Source organism: Homalodisca vitripennis, chromosome 3, assembly GCF_021130785.1.
Source record: "Homalodisca vitripennis isolate AUS2020 chromosome 3, UT_GWSS_2.1, whole genome shotgun sequence".
NCBI lineage: Eukaryota > Metazoa > Arthropoda > Insecta > Hemiptera > Cicadellidae > Homalodisca > Homalodisca vitripennis.
Window position 1 is genome coordinate 102,990,777 of NC_060209.1, and position 12,233 is coordinate 103,003,009.

A 12,233-nucleotide genomic window follows, 5' to 3' on the forward strand; every position below is an offset into this window, starting at 1 on the left:
TAGTATCGAGTGAGTCAAAACTGTGATAATATAGAACTGTACAACATTTTTATATTCTATACGCTGTATTATAATAATTAATTTTGTATGGAGATTTATTTCGTAGCACTTTTAATCTTTGTAACTAAGCTTGGTAGGTACCAAGTCTTTTTAACCGATTTCAAACAAGAGTCTTGGAACACTTTCATGTCATACCTACTTAGTGCCTACAAGATATAAATACTTTAGAGTACAGATTTGTGCTAATAAAGCCATGTAAAACTGGAAGCAGTTATATTTACGTCATCCAAATAATTTTAATGTTATGTTGTTAGTTTTACAACTCTTAAAAGACAATTGTATATAAATTAAACATATTAATGAATGAAATACAATTCTAAAACGTTTGATGATCACCATATTTTATTTAACTTGTGTAAATAAATAGCAAACGTATTTTTAATATTAAATTAAACTAAATTATTACGGTAGATTTTATATATTGGGTGTGTAATATTTAGATATATGCAATTATTTTTAACGAAGATAACACTTAGTAACCAGTATATTTCTTTACTTTAACATTATCAGTGGGATAGCCTTATCTAAACCGCATTATCAGGCGCATGACTGCAACAACAGGCTACAGGATGTTACAGAAAAACTCTCCTGTACTAATTGTGAGCACTACAAAAGATAATAATCAAAATGATTTAGTATGTTAAATTATTTTTATTTGTAACCTTACACAAATAATAAAATTGCTTGCCAAGCCTAAAAGATTATTGTTTTATTGCATAAAGGCCTGTGAGTTATATTAATTACACAGCTACGTACACAGACCATAATTTCAATTTGCAATAAGTATTTAAATACCGTGACCTGTGTTTACCTAACGTATTTTGTTGGTTAGGGCTATTTAAAACGTTTTATAAATATTTAATTAGTTCAAATTTCACAACATTTTATATAAATATAAATAAATTCAATTACAACTTGACTATTTTAACTTTTAATGTTTTATTAGTATCGTAAAAACATAGAAATAACGAATATTAATTACAAGCTAAAACTTTTTATGTGAAAACAATTAAAAATCTCTTTATTAAATAGACATCCGCATCTTATCCCTTATTTGTTGAGCCTTTTGAAATCGATAAATAATGTATATTAAAGAAATTCTACCAACATTTTTGTTTTTTTTTTAAGTTATTAAAGACAAAAGTGGTAAAGAGTAAGGAGAGGAATAAATTTAAGTTTTTATGTAGTTATAGCAAAGTTTTCATTTTTAATATTTTAGTCCTCACTCTAAAATTTATTGTTAGAGATAGACCCATGTTTTTGATTTACTGACATTCCATTGCGGCAGCTTTTATGTGTATTCTCTGTTAGACTATCCTGAACATTCCATCCAATAACTTATACAACCAATAAGACGGACCTAATCTTTCTCCAACAACTCTTCCAGAGTTTGGTCCTTTGAAAAATTAGTCCATTAAACCACAGAAACAACATTTTATTTAAATTATCCTTCACTCTTCTTTATTATTCTATAGACGATTTATATTACAAATAAATTATTAACAAACAAACAAAAAATTAATATAGCTTGTCTTGTATTCTGTAAATATTGATTAGTGCTTTACTTGATTAAACAGAAAAACGAATTAAAAATTTTTTAGGAATTATATTATAAACATTTATTCTATGAACATCTTCTGTTGTTTATATACTATAAGAACCAACAAGTATAGTTTATATTAACAATCTGTACCACTAATAAATATCATAGCATTACAACATTATCGTCGTAAAATATCTATTGTAAGGAAATAATTGTCATGCAACATGTTACTTCACTTACTTATTATTTTTTATTACACTTATATTTAAGTATTATATTACTTTGCTTACAAGTATAAGTTGTGTATAATCACTTCTTACAGTTACTTATTGAATAATCTTAATGGAAAACTACGTTGTTTTAAGCATAATAATACTCTATTCATAATGATGTAATATGGACGGTATATGTAACAAAGTGTGTAATGGCCTATGTGACCCAGCAAGTTTGTAACTAAATTGTCTCACAGCAAATTACTTAACTAACTCGATAACAGAAGAGCAAGATACGGGAGCACCCTAACATTCCAACATTAAATAAATTACTAGACAGGTTCAATTATGGAAGTGGTCCATTTTCCCCTCAGATGTTATATACATTTCATTAAGCAGCAAAAGAATCCACATTTCATCATTGGTTTCAATAAATACAGTAATGAAATTGTAATTTTTTAACGCAAAAATTTCTTTCGTGCGGCGTTTAGAAACACTGTTATTATCAAGGCCTGACAGGGAATTCAAGAAATCGCACCATCTATGCGATAACTTCTAATAAAAACATCCTGGAGACTTGAAACTGGTTACATAGATCCCTCTTGGTTCAAGAAAGAATTCATTGATATTACTGTCAATGGTCGAAAAAAATTCCGTCTGCCGTCTGTGAAGAACGAATGAAAATATTATGATTGAGATTGCTACTCACATCATTTATATTTTAATACTGATTTGTATACCATTGCGTAAGGTTTATTCCATGCTACTTAAATAGTATCTTTCCTGAATTCTGAAATATCTTATAAAGCATGTTGAGTTTTTTCAATGTTTGTTTATATTAATCGCATAAAGTGTCAAAAATTCTACAACTTCACATATTTAAAAAATAAATATAAAATAGAAATATCTCTTTGATGGGTACATTTGGTTTAACTGTTTGTTTAAACTTACTGCATTTGGGAAAACTTACTAGAAATGAACTCTCATATGTTTGTTAAAATACATTTTTGTGCAGCTATAAAGATATTTTGAAGTTTTTTACACTTATATTTCAAATTTTGACTGTGAAATGAATAGGAATAATGATTTATTATCATTTCAAATCTCCAGTTCACACTGCGTAGAAACTTTGATATCGCGATAATTTTATTTTATTGAAATATGTCGGCCTTGATTTGTAAAGGAATCATCATTAAACTGATGTAAAATAGAAACTTATTTTGGGCTGACCGAAATACTTAAAAAAAATGTAATTGTGTTAAATAACGTTTTCCTACTCATCTTACTGCCACAAGAGGAACAAACAAGCAAGGGCTGACTTAAAAATATATTTTAAAAACTACAATATTTACAAATGTACGTAAAATTTGCTACATTTTAGTACTTTCGTATTCGGGTTCATCGTTGAAAAAGCTTGTAAGATAGTACAAAACGAACAAAAGGACCATCAATTAATTCTGTGCCGTTCACGAAAGCAATTATTTCTAGACAGAACTGTTCCTGACACTTTTACTGCCTTGTGTAATTGCAGGTCCCTCTAACGAAAAACTACCTTTAGTTTATTTTCTTTGCAAGATTTTTGAGTAAATCTTCTATGTTCCGTAATACTCAAATTTAGTCGGAATCACATTATTTCCCTCAGAGAACTCTTTAGTTGGACATTATACTAGATTATGTAGGATTTAAATTTACGAAACTAAAATTTCCTATTAATGTTAAACCAAAGTGTAAAGTTTCATTAAAGTCTGATGTTTGACTGTAACTGGTCTCTTGTTCGACACAAGTAGTTTATGAACAATCTTGTAATAAGATTTTAATTGTATAGATAAAAAAATTCATGATTTTAGTGGAGGATGTGAACACTTCCCAATTAGAGAATGAAAGTTTGCACATTTCGAAAAGCAATAGTAATTCCAAATTCATAGGAAGATAACTTTAAATAACCAAAATATTGGTGTTTGACAGCAAATGTCATCAAACTTTAAATGGATCTCTTTGAAAAACATACAAAATGTTTTAACACAACTTACAAACAATAAAAGGGGAAGGAGTTCTTACACAGGAATTCTTAAATTTAGAATAAACGTACATAACCTACATACATAACCTACTCAAATCATATATAAACAAAGGAATTAGAATATATTTTTAGTGCAGTTACATAATAAAACTTACCTTATTAGATACAACACGTTCTACCTCTTAGAATTACTCTTGAACAGCTAGAGTAACTAATAATTATCAAACTATACATTATTTTTATTAATATTTAATCTAGTTTATAGTTAACCGATGAAAATATCAAAATGGAACTAATTGCTGTCGCTTCCTACTCTAAAATCATATTTCCTTAAGAATGTAAGAATTGAGAATTCTAATACTTTATTTATTTTATGTACAGTGTGAGACGTAGGCACTAATTTACTCCATAATGTGACACTTGATAGAATAACGCAAATCGGTTAATTAATTGGAGAGAGGAACTATCTTTTTATCATAAGCATCTTAATAGTTGACAATTTTTATTTGAACTGACCAGTAGAATTAAAATGCATTTCTATACCTTTTTTTCACTAAATAAAAGCATTCATGATGTACATACATTACCCAAAAAATTAAACAGTATTTTCCCACCTTTCCGTCAGAAATACTAAATATAAATTTAAACAGTTTTAAGTGTTAGATTTTATGACAAGTCAATTCTACTTTATATATTGTGTTTTAATTCGACAATCTCTTATACTTAAGACTAAATGCTCAAAAAATATAATATTATTATTTTTTACAAGTTCTAGAGTTCTAGCTACTAATTCAAAATTAATAAATTATAAATAACAATTTCCTTAGCTGGTTTCAGAAGTGCTATGAATATTTTAGTATTAGTAGATTTCACAATATTTATGGAACATATTGACCCTTTGCTCTTATAGAATTTCTATTCCTAATATTACCACAAAATACGTTAAGTGCTCCTTTATAAATTCTAGAGGGGAGAGAGGCAATATTTAAAACTTGCAGGAGTAAATTTCAAAGGGTGTTATGCAAGCAACTTAAACGGTACTCTACAGTAGTAGCTGGTAAAGGATATTTAGATATGAAATGCATTATATGCAATATAGGTACATTGTTTGTATATATGATGGAGCACGCAGTATAATGTGGACCCTGCCCTAAACATGTGACGTTAGCGTCCATTCATCCATCAAATGATAGGATAAAGTAACACTCCCTTGGACGCAACTTGTCTCCTGGAACAACCTACCTGAGATTTCTCAAACTTTGGTGTATCACTTAGAACGTACTTATAAGTAACTCAGGAAAGTTTTGCAAAATGTCCCTAAAGAATTAATTTTCAAATAGCTGAGAGTCCCAAAATCTGTTCTAACAGCTACTGCCGTACTAATTCCTTATCCTTTGCTAACATTTAAAAACTTATGATTATAATCAAATTTTAAAGGTGTCATTTACTAGACCAAAATCAATATATTATATTATGAGAATCCCTCTGTAATAATTCCTAAATTTTAATTTACGGAAGTTTTTTGCAGTCACTTAACGAGATATAATAACATATTCTTTGTATTACGTGACCTCTTAAAGGCTTTCGAACTTTTATAGCATTCTTCTTGAAAAATTATATTTAGGCTATATAGTATTTTTTTAAAGTAAAATAAATTTTTGACGTAATATATTTCATAACGTAAACAGAGAAAACCTTATAATGACTTATATGGTACCAAATAATTCTCAGATTAGCTTATAAATGACAGAGGTATGCCCCTTAAGGTTCTGTACTTTTCATGCATTATGTAAACGACCTTGCCCATGTTGTATCATATGCAATAGTCACAAATTCGATGTATTTCTAGGGGAAAGACGACTTTTTAACAATAGAATATAAAAGCCTTTACGGCCTGAATTGTTCCCTCTTCAAGCAATGAGTGAGGCTGTTGAACGGTTTCGATCTAATAGGTTGATGTTGGATCATTCTAAAATCTGTTATTAAAATTTTCAATAAATTCAAATATAGTATTAACAATTGAACTGTTTTGTAATTTTTAGTCAACGTTCAATTTAGGTTTAGAGCTGTTTCTTGGTTTTTTACAGAACAGCTGGAGAGAGTAAAAAAGGCAGTTGATTAATCGTTCTAAAGAACGTAGATTGGACCAATATGAAAATGATCGTACTTTTAGGATGTACAACAAGCTTCACCTTCTTCCCAAACAAGAGTTGGTCCCACTTTTAAATGTTGTCAGATTGCGCCTACATTGCCGTCTGAGATGTTAGGCCTATACTACACATTAGCACGGTTTGTTTAGAAGGTTTTTTGGTTGACCAGTTGTATATGTTTATCTAGGAACTTATGTATTTTTAAGTGGAATATTATTCATGTTTAGTAATGACGTGTTTTAAACGGAGCTGTACACATTAACAATAAATAATCAGCAATAGCAATATAGCAAAAAGAGAAATATAGCGCTTCAGACGATGACAGGCGATGAAAGTAAAAATCCTCTAACTATTTATTTTCTCAATTCAATGTATTTCATTAAATTGGGATCATTTTGGGCTCTGTGGTGTAACTGTTGAACATTCACTCGGCAAGTGAGAGATCCGGGTTCGAGTACCGGCGTAGCAAGTACTTTTTGTGATTCAATGTTGATTGAAATAAAATTCGGCTATTTATAAAAATCGAATTAATTTAAATACAAGTCGTTTCAAAGGTATTTGGCCATCCGACCATACGTTAGTTTGGGTTTTTATACGCATATGTGACAAATACGGCCAAATACTAAAATTATAGAATCGTAAAAAGTAAGGGCTATTTGATGTAATGGTAGCACAATCACCCGGCAAGTGAGAGATCGGGTTCGAGACCCGGCGGAGCAAGTACTTTTTGTGATTCAATGTTTATTGAAATTATATATATATATACACTAATTTATACGATACATTCTACACGTATAGGTTTAAAATAATAATTACTTCCATTGTGTTATGTCAAAATTTTTAGAATGAGTTATTAACAATGCTCCCCTTATCCCAATGAAGATGAAATCTTATCCGAGCCTTGGAATAAATACAATTAAAATTTTATATAAATTTTACCAGCATGATAAATCTCTAAAAAATTTTAAATAGTATTATTAAGGCAGAGTTGAAGTGTTTTTTTTTCAATTTATCGTCTTGAAAAGGAAATTTCTCAACACTGCAACACCTGAGCTAAGAGTGCGTCATATTCTGCACCACTCACTCTGCAATAGTCATCTAAATGCAAGGCTCTCAAGGCTTAAAGCTTTGCATAAAGAGAAGCACTTTACAGTATTTCAGCACCGGCCTTTCGCTGCTTTCACATTTCATGGAACTATTTATCCTTTACTGGAACCTTGAATACAAAATATATTAACTTTTCATATTTCATAATATAAGTAAAAAGAAACAATAATAATTTACGTTTTAAATACAAACTTAGTTGTTTGAGATGTAATAATATCCATTATTTAATAAATTGTTAATAAATTGTATTTAATATATGACCTACTATCTACCTAATAGTTATAATTCAGAGTAGCTTACAGATCGACCCGAAGAAGCAAAGTTTTGTTATAATTAGTATTCCACAAATATTTTGAAAATAAATAAATAACTTTCGACGTCGAGTTTTTACCTTAATAGCTTCTAAATTGATGAAAGCTCCCTTAAGACATGCAATGCAGAAACCTCAAACTAATGATTATTAAATAGAAATTCTCATTGTCTCATCTGGTTTCAAACTCTGCTGTAAGAGTAAGGTAAACTGTAGATAAAATCAATATCCATATTGAATAAGCCCTTACTACCATAGCTAAACTATGTGTAGAAAGCTCAGAAGTTCCATTGTACTCTGGAATCGTGTTTGACCACCGTAGTTCAATCAATTATGCACCTGATGGGACAGTGAAAACTACGTTTCATATCGATTACTCTTTTGGACAAACCCTTTCAAGACATGAAAATAACAACAGCTAATCCTTAAATTTATAAGTATAGTATATGGTATTTAGGATAAGTCCTTTTATTACATCCAGTAATAAAATCGACGACCCTTTGTTGTATCTCAGGATTGTGGTTTATTGATATTATTTCTCTTGAAGCGTACTAATAAAGAACCATGTTTTGTTATAAATTATTTTTTATAATTTGCTTAAAAAACTCCAACAGATTTTGGAGTGTGAGTAGCTTGGAAAAGTAAATAACTTCAGATTAAAAAAATAATTTTAACCATTTCAAAGCTTGGCTATATTATTTTTTATACACAGTATAAATCCGTTATTTGATATTTGTATGCATTTTAGTTGTTATATGCAGTGTTCATTGTGGGTACTAGGTAAATGAATGTTAATAATTGAAAAGTATAAACTTTTTAGTGATAGACTGTTAGTCAACATGCTAAATACCTTTTTTCATAATTGAAAATAATGAGGGATGTAGTAATTGAGAAATAAAAAGATTTTTCTTAATATTATCTCCTCTAATATGGGTTTACTTGTTTTATTAGTACTATAGATTCTTTATATTTCCGTTGATGTTTTAAAAAGTATATCATTATGCCAAAAATGTTGAAAGGAACAAGGTTTAAATTGACAGGCGTTATAGAGGAAGTACAGAGTTTAAAATATCAGTAATTACATGAATCTTGTTTTACAAAACAATATACTAGCTGGGTTAATTTGAAAATATATTGGAGTACACGATAAAGAAGTGATAACGTTTTTTACTGTGTGAGAGATAAAATATTAATAACATCCCGGTGCCTTTACTTATGTGAAATATTACACTATAAAATCTGTTCAGTATTTTAGTACAGATTTTTCTAAACTTTAAAATAATTGTGTTTGTTTTTAAATCGAAATTTTTAAATGAGCAGGAATAATGAAATACGATGTAGATATCAATTCATATGCTAATCTTTATATTATATTCTATAGTATGAATAGTTTATAAGATCTTGAAAAAATACAAAACCAAATGCTATTGGGTGCTAAATACACCCGAATGCTTTACATTTAAATTCTGTATCACCAATATCATACCTTAATTTCATTTTATTCATATAATAAATTGTTATAACTCTAAAATAAGGTACAGCCATTTGGCATCAATAATTACTATTATTATAGTATTGCAAGTCTTAATAGTTACGAGTAATACGTTAATTATTTGTAACATCGAAATTTATTTTCGTAATTATTCATAGATGAACAAAAGAGTTTATACATTGACAGTAAGTTTGCTTAAATTTATTTTATTTATTTATTTAAATTTATTGGTGAAGAAATAAATCTTACACTATTGCGGTAGTTGTATTTTATGTTAACATAAGTAATTAGTAAGAGGAAGATTTTGCCTTATTGACTTTATGTTTATATTTTTCCTGCCTTTAGTCATAATAACTCGTACGTCTGCTTTATTCGATCAATACAAGAATAAAGGTTTGACTTACATGAAGTAATAAAGAAATGGATTATCTTGCGATAAACTTAGTTTATTGAGTTAAATGAAGTGAGGTTTCTGTTCTTTAACCCTTACATATGAAATAGATTTCAATGTAACGAATTAAACGCTGTATGACAGAAGTAACCTTTTCAGACATACGCATTGTTTTACTTGGTCGGAAAAAACAGAGTTCGTGAAACATAAAGTCCTGCAACATTATAGTGCTATTACTTAAACCATTACGTAGTTATGAGTTTTATATATAGGATAAAAAAGTTATAGAGGTATTTTTTTGTTTATTTCAAACTATTTAATAATATACCATAATTTGTTTCCACATTTGTAACCACCTAGTAAGTTTTTGCTTATATATTCATGCGCCTCATGTAATTTAAACACATCCGTTGTTTTAGACTAAAGGAATGTTCATTAGATACATTGCGGCTGTGAAGTGTCACAGACCACAACACTAAGTGGTATATATATTACTATGCTGTGAACGCTTTTGTGACAAGAAACTTGTATTGTACTCCCCGTCTCTATAAAGCCATACTAGTGCATACGTACATTCCGGTAAGTAATGTCACAGAGTTTCCTCATTTCAATCCCCTTGATCTCCGTCAATATATATTTCATAGAAATATTCAAAACTCTTGGTTTTTAACATTATAGTAAATAAAAGAGTTAGTCATAACTTTTATTTCTTTTATGTACAGTAATAGACAAGTTTTACCTATTAATTCTAAAGTACGTGTAAATCGTGTCTTCCCGTAATTAAATTACAATTAAGGTTGTTATTACTCTAGGTATTATGTATTAATAATGTTAACAGCAAACAATTCCTGTTACTGTGTTTCCCTGTGTAATATTATCCACAGAGGAATACTTCAGTAATTTACATAAGTGATTAAAATATAATATTTTATTAAGGCATGGATTAATGCGCTATTGTGGATGATATAAGTTAAATTTATTACCTATCTTTATAAATGTATGTACCTTAATAACTATTACTAATTTTAGAATCGAGATGAGAACTCCCTTTCTGTATTACATAGTTATAAAGATACAATAGATCTATTATTTTTCATACATAAAATACCTTTAGTTGTCTCGAAATGTAAACATTTTTTGATACATTAGGAATCTTATATATATATTAATATTGGTTCTTTGAGAAAGTTAATCATACATCACAATATTATCCTTCAATACAAATTTAAAATGTAACGAAATCTGAATGGTGCTTTATTATTCCACTAGCAATGGCTAATAACTACAATTGTAATATCCCTGAAATTGACTTCGTAGAGAAATGTATAATTCAAAACTTTAGCAATATAGGAATAAATTATTTTTATTGAAGTGAAAATAAGGCGGTGTAACGTATATGAAATAAAAAGTATAGGCACAATTGAATTCAGGAAACGGGTCAACTGTAATCAGGTGCTTCTAACCTCAACGCTGGTAAACCCTCTATAGTTGTATATAGCATAAGCTTCGTATTCATTTCTTCTGATACCGTCAATCAGCGGATGTGAAATTGAGTTACAGAATAAAACCCTTCAATATTACGGCAGCCAAACTACATTTTATTATTCAAACAGATAATTGATTTAAGGTTCTGTACTTCTACGATACAATTTTCTATTATAATTGCCCGTAAAAAAGAACGTGTAAGCCCTTTTATTTGTAACAGAATATTAAAATCAAACTATTGTAAAAATAGTTAAACTATGTTGGATTTGTCGTAAATCATTATTAACAAATTATTAATACATTTATGAAAATACAAAAGTCATGAATATCGTGCCTTCAGTAACTGGCAACGTAGAGAGTTTTTTTTTTTACATATGTGTATTACTTAAGGAGAAATCCACGCTTTCCATTTTTGTGACATCGTAGCACCAAATAACGTTAGAGGGCTTGGCTGCAATCATGGTTTCTTGTATACACATGAAACCATGTGTAAATAGTGTAAAAATATCCAAGTGTCATAGAGAAAAGTTTTATAGCTTTTAATTAATAATCAAACAATCACGGAAAAATATTTTTTAAATATATTTTCTATAAAAAGTGGAATATATTATGGTTCTGTTACAGCTTTCATTTAAATATAGTTTCAAGTTAGATTAAACGTATGAAGCAGTAGCGTTGCTCCAATTTTCACTCTGTACATTCGTAACTAAGAAAAAAAATAAATCAATCAAATAATTGACCTAATACAAAGCAAAAAGCTTGAGACAACCACACTAGAAACTCAAAAAAATCCATAGCGCTCCTAATGTGAGTAATGCTCACTGGGAGAAACCGCTTTAAATATTATATAAATGAGGTTAAAGGATACCCTGAAAACTTAGTGATGCTTGTTGTGTGATACATAATTCTCTGCTTAAAGAAATTGTGATTCTTGAATGGAACTCCAAGCAGTCTGTAACCCGGATGGAGTTACCACTTTCCCTAACTTCTTGGTGGAGGTACCATAAAATTATATTCTCATCGTTGCACTCAATCCTGTTTATTAGCACGACCTAGGGTCTTGTTGCTTCCAACAGAGGAGGGAATATGAGGATATCGCTTGTTTATATATGTCATGAGATCAATGGACGTTTCCAGATTATCAAACTCGAGAAATGACCACATGTGTTTCAATTGAAATTATAAATAAAAAATATATCAGATTGAAAACTGTAATTACTTTTCCATTCTCAGCTTTTCTATATGTAACAGTTCAAGAAATACAGAAGCTATCTACCTTTATAGCTATGATGGAATTGAAGTATATGTTTTTAAATTAGCTTTTATATTATGAGGAAATATTACCCTAATTGACATAATAAAGAGTAATGTAATAATACTAGTTATTGCTTGTACATTAGCTAAAGCAATATCTCTGAGAATGGTGGTGTTTGTTGTAAATAAATTTAAATATTTACCTTCTG